The 13,150-nt window shown below is 35.4% G+C and overlaps 1 protein-coding gene across 3 annotated transcripts in view; it reads left to right on the top strand.

Moving 5' to 3' along the window:
• The window catches only part of LOC106872032 (uncharacterized), a 335,806-nt gene that overhangs the window by 46,369 nt on the left and 276,287 nt on the right, over positions 1 to 13,150 (top strand). Inside the window, exon 1 of one of the 3 annotated variants that reach the window (XM_089356175.1) lies at positions 4,842 to 4,962. The exons of the other annotated variants lie outside the window; for them this stretch is intronic. The gene's annotated coding sequence lies outside the window, so the exon portion shown is untranslated. Of the gene's footprint in view, positions 1 to 4,841; positions 4,963 to 13,150 lie in introns of those variants that run through there. 3 annotated transcript variants of the gene reach the window in all.

The following is a 13,150-nucleotide window of genomic DNA, read 5'->3' as shown; positions in this document are numbered from 1 at the left end:
ATATATATAATTATAAAATATGGTAATTAATCATATATTAATTAATATCGATAGGTCTTAATAGACACAAGATGTGATCTATTTCTAGCACATTGATTGTCCACGTTAGTGGTCAACGTTATATATAAAAATATATATATATATATATATATATATATATATATAGATATACACACTCACACAACCGAACCCATTTGTCACTTGTTTTATTGATTTGAGTTCCATTGCCAGCTACTCACATTTTACTGGCAATGAAAGATAATTGTTGTAAAAAGACAACAAAAAAGCAGCAAATAATATTAGTCAACAACAATAAAAACAGCCAAACATGTCGATTTACCAACAGAGGAAATTTCCGAGAATAAAGGTGGCTTGTGTGAGTGCCACAGGATGGAAGGATGGATGGAGGAGGCTATACAGAATTAGATAAGTGTTTGATATTACAGTAGTGCTGTTTCCTCAGACATCTGCTGCTGCTGTTGCTGCTTGTGTGTCTATGTAGGTTTGGATGCATATGTATATATGTATGTATTTGCATGTGTGTGTGTGTGTATATATATATATATGTGTGTGTGTGTGTGTGTCTGTCTGTCTTTCCAACAAAGACAGCCCTAGTTCTACTACATACATCTTAATGCATGTGTATGCTATTTATAGAATCTTCAAGCATCCCCTCTCTTCATTACTTTCATAAAAAAAACCCTATACAATAGTTGCTATGGTGCTGCATGCTCTTCCATATTACCCCTGTCTCCACCAGTCCCTACACAAAAATATATCTGTTGTTTCAAAAAATAAATAAACAAAATAGCTTGCACCCCTTATTTCAATTTACTGAACGTAGTTCTCTGTTGGAAGGAAAATATGTTTTCTTTCTGTCTTCACCTTAAGATTCTCAATGTCTTCTTCCTCTTGTCTGCTCTTCCCCTTTATGTCTCTTGTCTGTCTTTCTTTGGGGTTAAAATTACTGAACAAATAAACACACAAGGATGAACCCAACATTGGATAGTTGTATTTATATGATACTGCTTCTGTCTGTATATCACTGTTGTCTTTTGGAAAGGCATGAATAATGCCACAGCATTTCATTCTTCTCTTTTCTTTTTGAATCTGAAGCATAAAATCAGCAATGTCTTTTATTTTTGTAGTCATGTTTACCATTTGAATCACAGCTGCTGTTTTTATTTACATATAGTTGTATGTTTTTGTTTATTTAGTCCCAAGTCAGTGTGTTGATCAAAGACATTCTTGCTGTGCCCATCCAGCCTGTCTTTTATTCAGACATTACAGCTAAAATTACACACTGTATTTTCCGGCATGCAAGTTCATGTAGTATATCAGTTGAGGTAGATTTTTCAGTAAAAAAAAAAATCAATGTTAAATCTTTATTCATTGTATAAATCAAAGCCCTTTCTTCTGAATAACTATTTTACCAGAGATATTTTGGATATCTTTTATCTTCTGCTCGTTTCAGTCATTAGACTGCAGCCATCCTGGGGTACCATCTTGAAGAATTTCAGTTCAACAAATCAACCCCAGTACTTATTTTTTTAAAGCCTGATACTTATTCTATTGGTCTCTTTTTGCTGAACCACTAAGTTACAGACCTGTAAACACACCAGCACTAGTTGTCAAACGTTGATAGGGAACAAACATAAACATAAAGACACAAACATATTTATATATTACATGTATGATGGGCTTCTTTCAGTTTCTTATTTTTTTATTGCCCACAAGGGGCTAAACATAGAGGGGATAAACGAGGACAGACAAAGGGATTAAGTCGATTACATCATTCCCAGTACATAACTGGTACTTAATTTATCGACCCCGAAAGGATGAAAGGTAAAGTCGACCTCTGCGGAATTTGAACTCAGAACGTGATGGCAGACGAAATACTGCAAAGCATTTTGGCTTGCTAACGTTTCTGCCAGCTTGCTGCCGCCTTTCAGTTTCTGCCTGCCAAATCTACAGTAGATGACACTTACCCAGGGTGCCATGCAGTGGGACTGAACCCAGAACCATGTGTTTGAGAAACAGACTTCTTACCATACAGGTTTTTATAGAGAGATCTAGTCACCATTGAGTTCGGTATGGACTTGTCCAGGGAACAGAGAGAAATGGAACATTTCACAACATGAAGAAAAGTAAAACAAAAAAAAAAAAGTTTTCATTTGAAGTAATATTTAATTATTTCACATTTGATTTTTAATATTTGCCTTTATTTATTATTATAATTTTATATCAATGGAAACACAAAGTAAGTATAAAGACAATTAAGAGGTGACTAAAATTTTTATTATGCCATCATGGCAGAACTGAGGTGTAAACATTCCAACATTGTCCCTACCTTTCTAAATTTAATCCTCACATATCTCCTCTTTAGGGTGGAGGGATGGGGTGTCTCCTTTTAGGAGAAACATTGATCTTGGGCATTCTAGTTATGATCCTCCATCTTCAGTTTATGTGTGTGTATGGGGGGGAGGGCATAGCTATGTATTGAGAAGTTTGCTTCGCAAGTATGTAGTTTTAGGTTCAGTCCCACTGTATGACACCTTGGGCAATGACCTTTACTGTAACTCCAGGCCAACCAAAGCCTTATGAGTGGATTTGGGAGATGAAAACTGAAAGAAGCCTATCATAGATATGACTGCAGTGTTAATGCATGCTGTCTTTTTGATCTATGCACTCTGCACTGAAGGGGTTTTACTGCTGTTTCTTGTAGGCTGAGCAAATATATAGAGACTTCCTGATAGATGGCGGTGAGCTGGCAGAAACGTTACCCCGCCGGGTGAAATGCTTAGCAGTATTTCATCTGCTGTTATGTTCTGAGTTCAAATTCTGCCAAGGTTGACTTTGCCTTTCATCCTTTCGGGGTCGATAAATTAAGTACCAGTTACGCACTCAGGGTCAATGTAATTGACTTAATCTTTTTATCTGTCCTTGTTTGACCCCTCTATGTTTAGCCCCTTGTGGGCAATAAAGAAATAAGAAACTTCCTGATTGACTCATTGTTCATGTTGTTATTGTTTAAGGCCAGTTGGCTCTATTTCAGGCAAAATGCAATTGCCATAGATAAAAGATTGTTGTAAATTTTGCTCTATCAAATATCTCCGTAGATTATATACAATCTTCTTCATTTGGTTTGAAATGCTTCAGTATGTCAAATTGTGGTGAACAGGTCAACTGTTATCTAGATTGCATAGTTCGCTATTGTGAGGTCAAGTTGTATTCTGATTGACATATGCATATACACACACACACACTTACATGTGAGCATTTTTTTTTAAAAGCAAGCTAAAGAATACTGAATACATCAAATAGAATAAATACTTATTATATTGTAGCTAAAAATGATTTCCCATTACTTTCATTTTCTTGCTTGATAATAATACATGCACACATACACACACACACACACACACTGGCACAAGTAGGTGATTAAATGTAAATTATTTCACCTTATTTTATGACTTATGGTTCAAACTACATCTTTTGTCTCATACTAGTTTCAGTCGTTGGGCTACGGCCATGCTGATGTCCACTCTTGAAGATTTTAGTTGAACAAACTAACCCTATTACTTAATTTTAAAAAAATCTGGTATTTATTTTATTGGTCTCCTTTGCCAAACTGCTAACTTACAGGGATGTAAACAAACCAACACTGGTTTTCAAGCAGTGGTGTTGAGGGGCAGACTCAAAAATACTTGTATATATATATACATATGATGGGCTTCAATACAGTTTCGTTTTATCAAGTTCACTCACAAGGCATTGGTTAGCCTTGAGCCAAGGGCTATAATAGAAGACACTTGCCTGAGGTGCTGTGCAGGGGGACTGAACTTGAAACCTTGTGGTCATAAAGCAGGTTTCTCAACCACATCGCCTTTACCTGCACCTATTGCATACAGAAATTTTTTACTCTTTTAAGTTTAAACTTTTTAAATTAGCCTAATGTAATTATTCACAGTATCAATAGCATCAGAAAAATGAACATCATGCAATCTATGACTATTTGATTCTTTTATCCTTTTACTTGTTTCAGTCATTTGACTGCAGCCATGCTGGAGCACCACCTTCAAGGGTTTTTAGATGAAAGAATTGACCCCAATACTTATTCTCTTGGTCCCTTTTTGTCAAACCACTAAGTTACAGGGATTTAAACACACCAACACCGGTTATCAAGTGGTGATGGGGCGGACAAACACACACACAAAGACACACTTACATGGATATATACATACATACATGCATGCATACATACATACATATATATATATATATATATATATATATATATATATATATACTCCAGGTGAGATTATTCTCGTGTATGATATCAGACATACACTTAGCCATCAAAGCCTAACAAATTAAATTTTCACCTGACCACTTTGATGGCATCCAATCCTTATGCTCTTGAGCAAAGTGAATGCAAGCGTGTTGAATTTCCATTGTCAACTACATATTTTTTTTATGCACTACACATCCCATCATCCCAAATTACTTTAGGCAATTTTTTCTATGGTAGTGACCACCAGTTTGCATATGCTTTTTCTTTTGAAAATTATTCGAAATGTCAACGGCAGTCATTTTCCTCAACCTCATTGCCAAATGGAATATTTATTGGTTTATCCTATCAGTAACGGCTGCCCTGTTTCGGGATGGTCAGAATAGCTGCCAATTTCACTGAAAATGTTTGTAATATAGCGAGCAGCAGTTATTGAACAGCCAACTTCAGCTTTTTCATTTACCCATCACAACAGATCATAAGATATAAATACTTTAGGAAGATATAAATAGATTATATGAATGTTATAAATAGTTTGTCCTACTTACATGGAATATAGTATTCAAATAGGTTTTACCTAAAGTGTTCTTAAAATGCTGTTAATTTTCTGGCTTTATTGATATTATCAGTTGATGCATTAGCTAATTAATGTTTTCATATTATTTATAACAGTAAGTAAATCATTTTTTTATTTATATAATTTGAGTCCAAAGTCATTAAATATTTGGAAATGATTAACATATGGTCATCAGAATTTGTGTGTGTAAATGTATATGTGTATGTATACATGTTTTTATGTGCATGTGTGTATATACATGTATATATGCATGTCTATATGTGTGTGCATATATATATATATATATATATGTATGTGTGTGTGCGTGCATATATATGTGTGCATATATATATATATATATATATATATATATATATATATATAGTATTAGGGAAACTTAATTTAATTAAAATTTTTTTTTAATAAATTGATTTTGATTGAGTTTTTACCTGTAATTTTGGATTTTATCCCTAATATTGTTATATATATATATATATATATAGGTAAAGCAAATTTTAGAGGTAATACTTGATAATTGCAAGCACCTGTATATGCCAGATAGTGGCCTAGGCGAAAGAATAAATTAAAAATGTAAAATTAAAACAGAACACAATGATTCCGTGGTACACGTGTACCACGGAATCCTTTGTGTTCTGTTTTAATTTTACATTTTTAATTTTTATATATATATATATATATATATATATATATATATATATATATGTATATATATATGTATATAGATTTATATACAAATGTGTATGTATGCACGCACACACATACACACACACATGTATATATATAGTAAGACATTCTAGGGAGAGCTGAAGAGCAGAAGGTCTTCAAGGAAGAAGCCTCGACCTCATACAACTGTTCCAACCCATAACACCGTACCACTGTAAGGGGTCCCGGGTCACATCCATGTCATGATTCCTGGATATCCTTCTGCTGCTACATCCTGTGCTGCTGTCTGTTTGATAAACTCCACACACTCAGCTAATATCATCTTTGTATACGGCTGTTGAAGTGTTTGACAAAAGTTTTCTTTATCTTAAGGAATGGCCGATTAACTGGTATTTAATGTCGATTATTGTCACCCAATTCCGATAGAATAATCCTTGTTGCTGTTGTTGTTGTAGTTGTTTAACTCCAGGTCAGGCTTGAACCAGCAGATCTGTGATCAAGGTCATTGAACTATAACGGAAGCATTTCAGCTAGGAATATCCCATAATTTTTCAGATGTGTTTCAGATGTGTTTCAGATGTGTTTTTCAGATGTGTTTTATGAAGGGCTACATTATTCAATTAGTTCTTCCTTTTTTTTTTTAAATGCAGTTCTAAGCAGAAGTCAAAGCTGCTATTTCTAATAAGTTATGCAACTGTGGAGTGACACACCCTCCCACTCTGCATTGTGTGATAGTTTCTTTCTTTCTTTTTTTTTTCTTTTTTTTTTTTCGAAGCTGATGAATATCTGAACTCCCTGCTTATCGCAGTTTTGACTAGCAACACACAGGTCATGTTCATTAGTTTTCATGGATCTGTCTGACTGCTTGTTGGATCACCTAACTGGTTAAGCCAGCTTTTTCTTTCTGTCCAGGGAACACAGGCCTTCAATTTGCCAGCCATTGCTATATAGCAAGCAGAGATATAGTTGTTCTCTATCTCTCTCTCTCTCTCCTCCTCCTTTCAATTACTCTCTCTCTTTCTCCATTGTCAGCTGGCTCTCTTGCTATATTAGTCACCCAGTAACAACTGTGCTAATCATTCTGTTTTTGTTATAGAAGCTTCAGTACATTGGTCTGTTATGTGTGTGTGTGCAAAATATTGGTGGTAGTAGTTGTGAAATAAGGCTTGTACTTGTGTGTATGCGTGTTTATATCAGTGCCACTCTCCTGCTTTTGGGATATGCCTTGTACAGTGTCTGCGTGTATGTGTGTGTACATGTGTGTGTACATGTGTGTGTTTAATATCAATGTTGGTAATGATGGGATATCTTGTACACTGTGTGTGTGTATGTCAATAGTGCATTGTATTATATTATTGGTTGGTAAGATATAAGTGCGTGTGGTTGTTGATATTGGTGGTGCCAGGTTATGTTTTTGCTTGTACATGCATATGGACATGTGTGTTAATACTGAGGGTGGGGCAATGTGTTGTGAACATGTTTGTGTGTGTGTGTGTGTGTGTGTTTTGGTGTATGATATATGCAGAAGTGTGTTTATGTGTAGTAGTAGTAGTACTGGTGGTAAAATAAAAATAAAATAATATATATGAACATATACAATAAGGATAAAAATAATAAATACCAATAATGATAAAATAATAAATAAATTGTGTGTGTGTGAATATGGAGAGGTAAGTGTGAGAATGTCAGGCTGGTGGTGGGGCAGTATATCATGTACATGGATCTGTCTGTCTGTCTGTCTATTGGTGTGTGTGTGTGCATGTTGTTATCACATTAGGTTGGTATGAGTTTATGTCCCTGCACGGTATACGCATTTGTGCTGTATGGACTGCTTGCCTCAGGGGTTATTTTTGTTGTTTTTCTCTAGTACCAAAAAAAAAAAAAAAAAAAGAAATAAAAAATCAGAAACAATCTCATCATAGTTACGACAACAGCAGCAATAGAAAATAACGAGGTTGGTTTGAGAACAACAGGCATACACTGTTGCCCTTTCTCCCTCCCTTTCACACACACACACACACACACACACACACACACACACACACACACGTGCGCGCAGGCACACAGCTGTACCGATTGGTGAAATTTAATTATTTCAATCATTTGTGATAACTGATTCTTATGCTGTCAGAAACAAGCGACTCTTATCTCAGCCCTGAGTTATTGGGCTATTTCTATTGTTATGAAAGGTCACATTTATTAACCCACAGTTATATTGCTATGGCTATTCCTTTGGTACATAGTTGTCATAATGTTGTGTGGATATATGCTTTGTATCAGGTTAACCATATGTTGCACAGCCATATTGTTTGTAATGTATATAAAGTGTCTTCATCTTTGCCCTTGAGTTGTTAGGTTGTTTGTAAGATATTAGAATTCACATTTAATACTCAATATCCCACAGTAATTGAGTATTAAATTTACCTTGCTTTGTGGTTATTGTATTATCAGGTAATATCTTTGTTTTTATCCTTATAACCATATTCCTATGTATATATATGGTAATCAGCATATCATCTCTCGACTCAGTCGGTCACGAATATCCATGGGTGAACTTAAGCGGTTCCCATCTTGGAACGCACACAACCTAGGGTTGTCTTTATGGAAGACCAGCAGTCGTCCATGCATACCAGCCTTTTCTCTCCGTGCCACCAATGTTATCCAAGGGAAAGGCAAAGACCGATACAGCTTGGCACCAGTGACGTCGCAACTCATTTCTACAGCTGAGTGAACTGGAGCAACGTGAAATAAAGTGTCTTGCTCAAGAACACAACACGCAGCCCAGTCCAGGAATTGAACTCACAACCTCATGATCGTAAGCATGACATTCTAACCTCTGAGCCATGTGCATATCATAGTGACGTATATATTGCAGTACCATTGTGATATGTTCATTGCCATGCCATTGTGCCAGTTTGTGATGGTCATTGCTCTGTCTTTATGAGATGGCCTCTCTGGTACCATAGTAAGGTAGCTATCACTATATGAAAGAGAGACGGCTGTATTTTGTGTTACCATTATAGTGATATATTTATTACATCCTTCTATATTGCTATATGATAGAAATATAGTTTTTGTTATAACATACAAATTAGGTTATTTGCTACACTGTAGTAATATATACTTATTATAAACCATCTAAAATATTGTTTCTGTACGATAGTTATTGATGTTATAATTCAATAACAACTCAATATCATATGTAATCTTTAAGAGAAAAGATTTCATTTGGTAATATATTAATATTTAGTGACAGTTGCAATTGTGGAACTAAATTCATATGATGGTGTAGGCCAAAAATAGATGTTCTTTAACACAATTCAATATTTTGAAACCTATTATATTAATCTTATAACGTCTAAGTAAATAATATAGAAAAAATAAAAATTGTTCATTTTCACCTTATCTAAGGTTAAGGCCCCAACTACATGGCTTTGAGTTCTGTTCCACTGCATGGCACCTTTGGCAAGTGTTTTGTGCTACAATCTCAGTCTGACCAAAGTGTTGTGAATGGATTTGGTTGACTGAAACTGAAAAAAGTCTGTTGTATGTGTGTGTGTGTGTGTGTGTGTGTGTGTGTGTGCATGCACTATTGACATCATGTGATAGTTGTAAACAGGTGTCACCATCTTTGCAAGCAGTGTTTTCATTTTCAATCTTCTCTGAAAACATGTCTTGTCATGGGAAAATATTACCTTACTTGAAAGCAGGTGATGGTTGGTGACAGGAAGAGCATCCAGCTGTATAATATTTGCCTCAACAAATTCCCTCTGCTACATGTGAGCATGGAAAAGCAGATTTGAAATGACAATGATGATATATATATATATATATATATATATATATATATATATATATATATCATCATCATCATCATCGTTTAACGTCCGCTTTCCATGCTAGCATGGGTTGGACGATTTGACTGAGGACTGGCAAGCCAGAAGGCTGCACCAGGCTCCAGTCTGATTTGGCAGAGTTTCTACAGCTGGATGCCCTTCCTAACGCCAACCACTCCGAGAGTGTAGTGGGTGCTTTTACGTGCCACCGGCGCGAGGGCCAGTCACACGGTACTGGCAACGGCCACGCTCAAAAAGGTGTTTTTTATGTGCCACTTGCACGGGAGCCAGTCCAGTGGCACTGGCAATGATCTCGCTCGAATGATTTTCTAACGTGCCACCAGCACAAGTGCTAGAAGGCGACATATATATATATATATATATATATATATATATATATACACACACACACACACACACAATATTTTAACTGAATGTTAATAATTCAACAGCAACTACCAGACATAATTGTTTGGATACAATAATGTTCAAAACAAATATTTTTAGAGCTTGTCCAAGCTTTCAATTTTGTTTTGTTTTTTTCTTCCCACAAGGGTGTAGTGTTTGAAGCACGAATAAATCTTAACAATGGGTTCAAGCAGTACTCACCAAGCATTTCATTCAAAATTTCATTATAATTGTACTTCAATTTTCATTAAAAATGTAATTCAGGGTTATAATTTCCTAAAATATTAAATGTGAAACTAAAGAAGCCCCCTCTGTATTGGATGATAGCTATATATCTTGACTTCAGTGCATTTATGATAATTTTCCTAATGAGTCCCGTTTTTTATATTGGTTTCAGAATGTTTATTTCTGTTGATAACTGGAATTTTGGCCTGAAACCTCATATAACATTGATAGTATGATTTCAGCTTTGACCTAATCTTATTCTATGCTCAAATACATTTGACCACATGCACGAGGGGGTGTTGAAAAGTTCCTGGCTTTGGATAAAAGAAAATACAGGAGGATCGATCAATTATGTTTTTATTGAACATATATCCCTCTCAGATCCACACATGTATTGTAGTGGTCCCTCAGTTTTTCTAAGCCCTGTGAAAGAACTTGGAATGTTGGGCCTCCAACCAGGCTTTTTGCGATACTCTTAAAGCTAGGAACTTTTCAGCACCCGCTGTCAATCTACAGGATAGGAATAAATTCCATATAATATCATGTATATAAAATTTTAAAAAAATTTAAAAAATGCTACTGAGTTACTGGTTCAACCCTCTTTAGGAGATACTGTAAAAACCAACAATATTTTTTAAATGCATCATTGGTTACCACTCTTTGATCTGAATTTTGTAGAAGAGGACATGCTGAAATGCTGTCATAGAGTACTTCATTTTTCTTAGCCAATATGGTTGCTCAACCTGTTAGATATATCAGCCTGATCTTCCTTAAGCTTTACATTACCATCTTAAAAAAAGGTGAAGGCATTTGATAATTTGGCCCTCATTAACCCATTACCTCCCATAAGTTTTATTAACTGGAATTTTTTTTATGAAACTTTGATTTCTAGCATAAAACAGCCTTAGAAACACGCTGGAATGATCAAAATAACATTTCAAAATAACATTTTAAATAGAAATAAGCGAGATATTGGGTAAAAAATTAGCAAACCTCATTTGAATATCAGAGAAATATACCTAGTAGATATAGCAAAAAGGTTAGATATGTGTAAATATTGACAGAAAATTACGAAATTTGTAATTTTTAAGTGATCTCATATGAGATCACTGGTAGGTAATGGGCTAAACAGGGCATGAAAAAAAAAAAAAAAAAAGCAACTGTCATTGCTGAGAAACCTTTGATCAAAGGTCTGTTTCATCAGAGCTTTGCTAGGTCTAAACTGATACAGAGGGATCTTCTTAGTATGTATGTATGCGTGTGTGTGTTTGTGTGTGTGAGAGAGAGAAAGAGAGGTGGTGGAGAATAAGAAATTATCCTGTAGCTGATTCTGAGCTATTAGAGAGAGAGAGAGAGAGAGAGAGAGAGAGAGAGAGAGAAGATTAGATCAGTAGTATTGGGTTAGTAGTATTTGTCTGATGTCTGACTGGTTCAGCTATGTTGACTGACTTTTGTTATGTTTTTCTTTCTTGATTTGTTGCTCAAAGTTAATCAGGTCAGTTTTAAGCTAATATTCATCAATCCAAGTGAATGTGCTAAAAAAAAAGAACAAAAACCAAACCAAGCCAAGCCAGACCAAGTAATGTACATAAATGCCTTCTTGTTATAAGAATGTTATTTTGTATAAATACCTTCTTGTTACAAGATTGTTATTTTATGAGTATGACTGTTCATGTGTTGTGGCCCCAGGTCATCCCTGATCAGGCTGTCCTGCATTTTAGGATATTGTTTCAGTAATACTCTAAGGCATTGTATATATGTTTGGGTCTTGAGGAAATGGTTTTATGTGTAATGACTGGAAACTGCAGTAACAAACTATGCCTTTCATTTTTAGTATATTTGTTTGAGTAGACTGTTTGTGGGTGCACTGTTTTCTATCTGTTGTTGAGATATGAGGAACCTAAGTAGGGCAGGTATAGTTCATGATGGATCTAATATGTTGTTTATATACTACTGTTGTTGTTGTTTTTGTTTCTTTCTGTTGACTGAATACGGTATCTATGATTACTCTGAGCATTTTTGTTAAATCATTTTGCATTCTTTCCTGTTTTCTGTTTGCTGTCAATGTTGTGAACAAATTGCATATAGCATTTTGTCTTCTGTGTGTTTAGTATGTTTCTGTCTGTGGAGGCGCAATGGCCCAGTGTTTAGGGCAGCGGACTTGCGGTCATAGGATCGTGGTTTTGATTCCTAGACCGGGCGTTGTGAGTGTTTATTGAGCGAAAACACCTAAAGCTCCACGAGGCTCCGGCAGGGGATGGTGGCGAACCCTGCTGTACTCTTTCACCACAACATTCTTTTGCTCTTACATCCTGTTTCTGTTGTGCCTGTAATTCAAATGGTCAGCCTTGTCACACTGTGTCATGCTGAATATCCCCGAGAACTACGTTAAGGGTACATGTGTCTGCGGAGTGCCAACAACAAGTTTAGCATGTTTATGTTGTTGAGTATGGAGTGATTTGAAGTGGGTGAGAGGAGTTGGACACAGCAATGATGATGAGGTGGAAAAGGGACCAGCTAGCTCTGAAGAACAGATGCAGTTATTCAACAAATTGAGCTACTTAGAATCTCTATTGTGTATCATTTGGAATATGTGTATCATTTGGAATATGTATTCTTGGATTTTAGAATCAAATCTAAACAATTTGACATATATTTCTATCATCCTTAAGGTGTTACCTACATCTTACTAATAATTTATATAAGTGAAGTGGTAAGCTGACAGAGTCAACATGCTGAGCAAATTGCTTAGTGGTATTTTGTCCATCTTTGTGTTTTGAGTTCAAATTCTGCTGAGGTCAGCTTTGCCTTTCATCCTTTCAGAGTCGATGAAAAAAGTACCAGTTGAGCACTGGAGTCGATGTATTCAACTTACCCTGTTCTCTGAACTTGCTGGACTTGTGTCAAAATTTGAAACCAGTATTTTATATATGTGAATTTAAACCATTGTTATATTCCATTTCAAGAAAGTTCATCCTTTCATAATTCTTAACATCTTTTGTGACATTTGTAGAAAGTTATGTTTTTCATTAAATTTCCATATATGTCGGAAATGCTTGAGGCGATATTAGCAATCATCATTTCCACTTTTGAAATAGTCCACACTCTTCTCTTTGCCTTCCTCTTTCTCTTAATCTTCTTCAAGAAATG

This window comes from Octopus bimaculoides, chromosome 8 (genome assembly GCF_046866305.1).
Source record: "Octopus bimaculoides isolate indiv1 chromosome 8, ASM4686630v1, whole genome shotgun sequence".
In the NCBI taxonomy this organism is placed as follows: Eukaryota; Metazoa; Mollusca; class Cephalopoda; order Octopoda; family Octopodidae; genus Octopus; species Octopus bimaculoides.
Note: the sequence above shows the minus strand (reverse complement) of the source record. Positions and strands in the feature narration are given on the sequence as shown.